Here is an 8,667-nt window from a genome sequence, read left to right as displayed (position 1 = left end):
AACCGCACAAGAACACCGATCCGAACGAAAATGTGTCGTTACTGCAAAAACGCCGGGCTCCGAAATTGAAGAGTGCAGGAAGCGACAAGTACAACAACGCCACAAGCGAGTCGGGAACGCGGCCGGCCACGGGCAAATCCGGACGAGACCGAGCGGGACCGTCACGAGAACCGAATCGTCCGATCAAAACGATGCAACCGAAGGATCGAAACGCCAGAATCGCAGTGCTAAACTCGAAAGACTCTTATACGCCCCTCATATTTTATTAAAGCAGAAGGGCTCGCGACGAAACCTCGTTTATGATCGATACCGGCTGCGAATTTAATAAAGAAAGAAATTTACATCCCGAGATTAAAATAGATTCAAAGCTCACGATTCACTTAGCGGTATAAGCGATGATAGATCAAATCTTCGGGTCCGCGATAATGAAATTCATGGGGCGGATTAACCTGCAAGTAGTCGAAGACTCGTTTCCATCATCGAAGAAGATCTTAGGATCCGACTTTCTGCGTGGTGCATCGAAACTAGACTATAAAAAGCGGATCTTGCAATGGCAGGGGATACACGTCCCCTTCGTCATTAATGAAACGGTAACGATCCCTGCCAGATCGCGCACCGTCTCCCGCTCAAAATCAAAAATTCAGGTATTAAACAAGGATACCTTCCTCGAATACAATTAAATGACCACATCTACCTAGGAGATGCCTTGGTCACCAACCGCGAAGGGCAAGCCTACGTCTGCATAATTAATACGGGAGAAGAAAGCCGCAACATAATCTTGCCGATGTAGAAATACAAGAAATCGAGTCGCTCTCCCTCTCGCCCCCTTCACAGACTCCAGCCTCACCAGCGCAAACCCTCGACTCTTCCTCTGGTGAGCACGAACCGACTAACAAAGGATCAGACAGATCCTGACCGTAGGGCCCCGAGGCTACCGAAATAAAATACATACGATACGACGAAAAAAGTAGCAAACAATAAATTACGACGAGATCTCTGACGACAATGCCCCGTATCAACAAAATAAAAAACCTTCTCCGACTTGATCATCTGAACAACGAGGAGCGAGAACACGTATCCGAATTAATTGCAGAATACCCCGACATTTTCCGAATCCCCCGAGGACAAGCTTAACCATACGAACGTTATCAACCATAAAATTCCCACGACCGACAACTTTCCCGTTAATACTAAACAATACCGCTTTCCACCAATCCACAGGAAGAGATAGACAAACAAGTTCGAGAACTCCTAGACAACGACATCATAAAACACTCCACCTCGCCGTATAACTCTCCCGTGTGGATTGTCCCAAAGAAACCCGACTCAAAAGGAAATAAACGTTGGCGCATGGTCATAGACTATCGGGCACTAAATGAAAAAACAGTGGGCGACAACTTCCCACTGCTAACATTACAGAAATCCTGACCAGCTAGGCAGCGCCAAATATTTTAGCGTCTTCGACCTGGCCTCCGGCTTCCACCAAATATTGATGGACGAACGCGACGCACAAAAAACAGCTTTCTCGACACCGTACGGTCATTACGAGTTCAAACGAATGCCTTTCGGACTGAAAAATGCGCCGGCAACGTTCCAGAGACTCATGAATGCCGTGCTGGAAGGACTACAAGGCATAGAAATATTCGTATACTTAGACGATATCGTTATTTATTCCAGCTCACTGCGCGAACATCTTATAAAATTCCGAAAATTAGCCGAAAGATTAAGAAGCGCCGGTTTACAACTACAACCGGACAAGTGCGAGTTCCTCCGCAAAGAGGTCACGTACCTCGGACACGTGATCGGAGAAACAGGAGTAAAACCGGATCCAAAGAAAGTAGAAGCCGTGAAAAACTTCCCGAAACCGAGTAACGCCAGGAACATTAAACAATTCCTAGGCCTAGCAGGATACTACCGCCGTTTTATTCCTAATTTCTCCAAAATAGCCAAACCACTCACAAACCTTTTGAAGAAGGACGTCGCTTTTACGTGGGAACCTGCGCAGGACGAAGCGTTCGTCCACCTGCGAGACGCTTTATGTCGCGAACCCATCCTTCAATATCCGGATTTTACAAAGCCGTTCGTTGTCACCACTGACGCGTCAGGAACAGCCATAGGCGGCATATTGAGCCAAGGAACAATCGGAAAAGATTTACCAATAGCATACACATCACGGTTATTAAACGCTGCCGAACAAAATTACTCGACCATCGAAAAGGAGTTACTCGCCATAGTTTACAGCGTCAACCATTTCAGACCATACCTCTATGGTCATAAATTTACACTAGTGACAGACCATAAGCCTCTGGTATGGTTACATTCCGTCAAGGACCCCACTTCGAGACTCGTTCGATGGCGATTAAAACTCGCGGAATACGAATATGAAGTCATCTATAAAGCCGGGAAAATAAATGCAAACGCGGATGCTCTCTCACGGAACCCAACCACCAAGAAGGTCCTCCCCCTCTCCACCTCCGGCGAATCGGATACCTCCATCTTCCATGCTCCACCCCACCCTACCACCAACTTACAAACGACACGCGAGCAGAGACGCCCCCTCCGACGAGCCGCCCTACAAGCGAAATGGAGGAGCGAAGCGGAACACCTGTAGAAATGGAGGAGCGAAGCGAAACACCCGTAGAAATGGAGGAGCGAAGCGAAACCGTAGAAATAGGCACGGAAGTCATTTTGTCCGACGAAAATTCCGAGGAATCCGATAGTGATAGCGAGAGCGGAATAGAAGACCCGATCTTCGATCCGATAGACGAACCTTTTCAACTCAACAGAGCAAAATTAATCGAGGTCCGCGACAATATAACGACGCGGAAAGATAACCTCGTGATCTTCGTCACGCAAGACGGCTCCCCGTGCGACGACGGCGCGCGTATGTTGCAAAGAAACGGAAAACTCCCTATGATAAAAGATGCGACCGTAGGACGCGCTAAGGTAACAAAAACAGGTAATAAGTATGTAATCGCGTTAGTAATTAAGGATCGCGCTTCAGCGATTACGCAACTAGAAACTGTCAAAGAAGCGATACACTCCCTACTGGATGTAACGATCGAATTAAACCTCGAAACTATTTCAATCTCAAAAAGTAACGTGGACTCCATCCCGTGGAAATCCTCACACAAATATCTGAAATCAATATTTTGCGACTCACCAACGAAAATCATTATCTGCTCCAATCGCATTACCGTGCCCACTGTTTCCGACAGGACACGTATTATCGCGGAGAATCACTCCACCGCAATAGGAGGACACAAAGGCGTTACAAAAACCTTCAACAGAATTAAGTACCAATTTCTTGGCCCCGAATGAAGCAAGACATTCAACACTTTATACAAGAATGCAGGCCTTGCCAATTAAAAAAGCTGGTACGCGTGAAGACGCGGCAACCAATGATTCTCACAGACACTCCAGGGAATGCGTTCGATAAAATATCTATGGACATCATGGGCCCTCTGCCAACTACTAAAACAGGCAACACCTACATTCTTACCATCCAGGATTTGCTCACAAAATATTCACTCGCAATTCCCTTAAAACAAGCATCCGCCATTGACATAGCTGAAGCGTTCACAAACGAATTTGTATGTATTTTCGGAGCTCCTCAAGCGTTATTAACAGATCAAGGCTCAAATTTTGTCAGTAGCTTGATGAAACACATTTCGCGTAAATTCAGAATAACACAATACCGGACCACTGCGTACAGACCGCAATCGAACGGGTCGATCGAGCGATCGCACCATGTTTTATGGGAATATTTGAAACAATTCACAGACAAAAACCACGACTGGGACGAACACCTTAAACTTGCGACATTCTCATACAACACGAGCGTCCACGAAGGTACGCAGTACACGCCACATGAATTAGTATTCGGCAAAATAGCACGCGTACCATCTAACGACCCACCTCCCGAAGACGAACCGAACATCGCGTACTCCGACTATCTCACGGCGTTGTTCGATAAACTCCTGTTACGTCCCGGCTAATCGCGGCTGCAAAGAATGCAGGACTCGGACGTGTAGCACGGGACTAGATCACTGTTTCGGGTTACCGAATCCGAGGATTCTACCCGGGGATACTCGTGATCAGAGTGATTTCGCCAGGAGTGCAGTTCTCGCGGAAGGGTGCCAGGGTCGCTCTTTGTGAAAAATTTCGGTTAAAAAAAAAGGGGTGGCCGATGGCGAATTTATTCGAATTTACTTCCCCCTAATTAAACCGATCATTTCGTTATAACAACGCGTGCATCTATGGACCGGTCGGTAGGTCGTTAATTGTGCGGAACAATAGGTACAGATTACATCAATCACACGGGGCCCGATGTTCAATTTATGAGTCTCCGTTTTCGCGTACGCGTTATGATAGATGGGTCCGATTCGTGACGATGTGCATTGTTCGCATAACGCGGCTTGTGTTTCGACGTCTTTGTATCCGCGCGTGATCACGCAAAGTGCCATCGGGTTGTATGAAAATGAATCAACCTCATTAGATCATTAATGGACGACTGCAATACTGTTCTGACCTTTACTTTGAATGAGTTACTTTCATTAACTTATCATTAGAAAGCTGTAGTAATATTCTGAATTTTAACTTGACTGAGTCGATAACTTCATTAATTTATCATTAGGCCGGTGTAAGTTGAGAGGTAATAGTATGATAATTTCACTTACCCAGGGGTTCTTGGTTACTCTCGATCCAGCGCTGTACCTTGATCTCTTGTGCCAGCCTATCGTAATGAGTTCGGCGAGGGTCCCCCTCGGGAATATCTTGGCACAGAGGGTACCGCAGGTTGCATGAAATGGGGACCAGTCTCGTTGCCCACGTGGCTTCGTTGCTTCCGTTCGTGATTAGAATCACTCGATGTGATACGACAGAGTTGCTGGTCACTCTCGGTTTCGTGAGTCGCGTTGTGATCGAATTATTGTTATTCCTGTTAGTGTCACGGTCGCGTGGTCGGAAAAGTGCCTCGTACTCTGGGTCAATGTAGTGAGGCTCGATGCCGTAATACTGCGAGACGACGGTGTTCACTGACTCTAAGTTAGAAAATATACGAGCTAAACGTCTTGCTCGGTGTTTCTTTCCTCCTCGTCTCGTTTTCGGCATTAGAACTTCGTCATTTATGCAAAAGTTAATGTTAAAAACGTGCGCGCCTCAGTTAGGGCGTACCTTGTGATGAGGGTGGTGCGGAAAGGGATTCGTTACCGAGTGACCGTCCCGTGCGTTGTCCGCACTGTAAGACTGTCAGCTCAGCGGAATGAAGACCAACGTGCGTTGTCCGCACTGTAGGCTCGTTAGTTGGTTGCACACACACACAAACACAATGACCGAAACTGAGGTAGCTGCGTAAAATTTATAGTCGCTGAATTATGATCAAATCGGCTTGGTGGTCAAAAATAAAATAAATCGTAAATTCAAGCACACAAAATACATATATTCTAAATAAAATGAATTGGTGGAAATACAATTGTTCTTACAAAATTTAAGTTAACTACTACGGTTATTAATGCTAACGTCTAACTCTAAGATAACTTTGAAGTACTAGTATTGAAAAATATTCTAAGTCGAGATACGAAGGTTGAAAAAAATATTCTAAGTCAAGATACGAAGATTGAAAAATATTCTAAGTCAAGATACGAAGATTGAAAAATATTCTAAGTCGAAATACGAAGGAATGGAAAAGTTCTAAGTTCGAAATACGAAGGAATGGAAAAGTTCTAAGTTCGAATTAGAGATTGAAATAGAAAAAGGCTAACCGTGGCCCTTGAGTGTCGAGTGAACCTCTTGGTTCGGAGTCGCGAGTCGAACTGAATTTTTCCGGTCCTGCACTGAGGTCCTTTGTTTTCGGCGGCTCGGTGCTGCGGCGGTTCGGTAGTGGGGGTCCCCTCTCTCGTGAGAGTGGGTTGGAGAGTGGGACGTCCCTCGTGGAAGTAGGAGTACCGACAAAATGGCGGTTCCGAGGTGCGTCTTGTGCGCGTCGTTCGGACCGTTGAGAGAAAAGAGAAAGTTCGATTTTTACCGGGACGTGACACTCCGTAACGCCCAAACAATCGCTCGCGAGAATCTGATACAAGCGAAACTGCGTTCGAAATTGTATTACGACCGACGAACGAATCCCCGTAACTTTAAGAAAAACGACTATGTTTACTTACTAAAAGAACCTTTAAAAGGAAAACTAGGAGACCAATATGCGGGTCCGTATAAAATAATCGAAATAATGAACAATCATAATATAAGAATCGCGATAGGTAATAAGACTAGAGTAGTGCATGCCGATAAACTTAAGTTGCGAAGCCGAGAGTAACCGACCCCACCACTAGGAGACCAAACCCCCTCCAATCGCGACGCCTAGGTATATAAGATCATCTCGGAACCAAGCAGGGATAGAAGCAGCCAACCAACCAACAGCAATGGAGGTCGCTACGCTCGCTGTCCTGAGCATCGCCATCGCGGGAGCGCCCACTGCCGCGCTCATTGGTTATGACTGTACAGGGGAAGGGCTAAACATAACTTCCCTCTCACTCACGGACATCGGAGACTGCCGCCTAGACCAATTGGAGCCCAATGCGGAGGACGTCTACGTACAATTACTACAATTAAGCGAGTTCGATCACACCCAAGCCATACAGTGTAAGATCGAAATCGACAGGACGGTCTATTACTGCGGGATGCATTCGCACGTGTCAGTAGTACACAATGGAAGACGCGAATACATCCGAGAGACATCCGCGGGTACCTGTAAGAGTCTGATTGAGACTGGAACTATATTCCTGGGTAACAACGCATTGTTCACCGGGATCAAGGTCAACTCAACCTCTTCACACAGCATCACCTTCGCCGGAACCATCGGGACCGACGGACGATGCTCGGGCACACAATTCAGCGACCCCTACGGGACCTGGGACAACGCCGTCGTTCAGGCAACCGTCAAATTTACCATCAGAAGCTTCCAGATACCGGTCAAACACTCTTCGAACGAAGTGATCTTACCATCCGGTGTCCGATGCAAATCCTCGGAGGGCGAGTGCCGCGATGCCGACGGAACTGAAACATACTGGACCATCGCACCCTCCGATAGTTGCCGGTTTAATCAATATGACGCGCTATACGAAGGTACGGCACACAAGCTGACGCCGAAAACAGGACAGGAAGCTCCGGTCATATATACGGTTACGACAAAAGAAACGACGTTCGCTCTCGCCAGGACTACCGATTTCGACCTGTGTGGATATCGAATCATTCAAACCGAACACCCAAAACTCTTCATCCTGGAAACACAAAGAGGACGGACGTTCAAGGCACGCACAAGGGTCTCGATCGACAACTTGGACATCTTTTCCTACGTAAATTCTAAATTTATTTATGTGGAAAAGCATTTGAAGACACAACTCACCCAACTGTATCGCGACATCATGGAACAGAAGTGTGCTCTCGAACGCCAAATCCTGGAGAATGCACTGTCCCTTTCCAGCATCGCTCCCGATGAAATGGCTTTCCGTATCATGAAAACGCCGGGATACACAGCCGTCACTGCTGGCGAAGTCATATACATAATAAAGTGCGTACCAGTGGCATGCCGAGTCCGCCAGACGAACCATTGTTACAACGAGTTGCCAGTAATACACTCAAACGTATCCTACTTCTTGTCGCCGAGATCACGGATACTCCTGAAGGTGGGAACACCGAAAGATTGCAACGAACTTCTCCCCACCATGTTCCGGATGCACGATTCCTGGTACAAACTGATGCCGCGACCGGTAGAAGCACTGCCGCCGCCAACGATCGAGCCGCTTACCAGGCCCAAGTGGAAATACATAAGCCCCTCGGCCCTAGCCACGAGTGGCATCTATTCCACGGACGATCTGAATCGACTACGGGACCACATAATGTTTCCTGTCGAGAAACCGTCCACACTAAACACGCTCGCTCAGGGAGCAATGGGCCACGCGATACCCGCAAACACCATATCACTGTACAATATGTTGGACGAAAAATCATTGGAGAAAATAGCGGAGAGCACTGGAGAACGCCTTTGGAAAGGTTTCATCACATTCGGATCAGCCAGCGCGGGAGTGCTCGCAATCATACTAATAGTAAGACTACTCAAACTAGTCGTTGACTCAATCATACGCGGATACGCACTCCACTCCATCTACGGATGGAGCCTTCACCTGTTGGGCGCCATCTGGAGCTCAATCACACACCTTCTCCTCCACCTCGGCGCACGGATAGACACCGAAGCCGGTAAAGAAGCAGACGTGGAGGCCCCGAAACACGAGATGCAGCCATTAGTGCCGGAAAAAGAGCTAGTGAACAGTGCAAAGTGCAGTGGTGAAAACGAAAAAGAAAACACTATCATGATAAGAGATTATGGTGAACTGAATAAATACTTGCAAGCAAGCGGTAGACCTTAAGAATTAAAACATAAAAGCGCTAGACTTTAAGAGTATTATACGCAAACAGCGAGACGACAATGTTAGGATATTTCGGAAAATGCTGGATCATAACATCCAACATTTTCTTCTAAGGGGGGAGGTGTCACGTCCCGGTAAAAATCGAACTTTCTCTTTTCTCTCAACGGTCCGAACGACGCGCACAAGACGCACCTCGGAACCGCCATTTTGTCGGTACTCCTACTTCCACGAGGGACGTCCCACTCTC

Source organism: Ooceraea biroi, chromosome 6, assembly GCF_003672135.1.
Source record: "Ooceraea biroi isolate clonal line C1 chromosome 6, Obir_v5.4, whole genome shotgun sequence".
NCBI classification, from domain to species: Eukaryota; Metazoa; Arthropoda; class Insecta; order Hymenoptera; family Formicidae; genus Ooceraea; species Ooceraea biroi.
Note: the sequence above shows the minus strand (reverse complement) of the source record.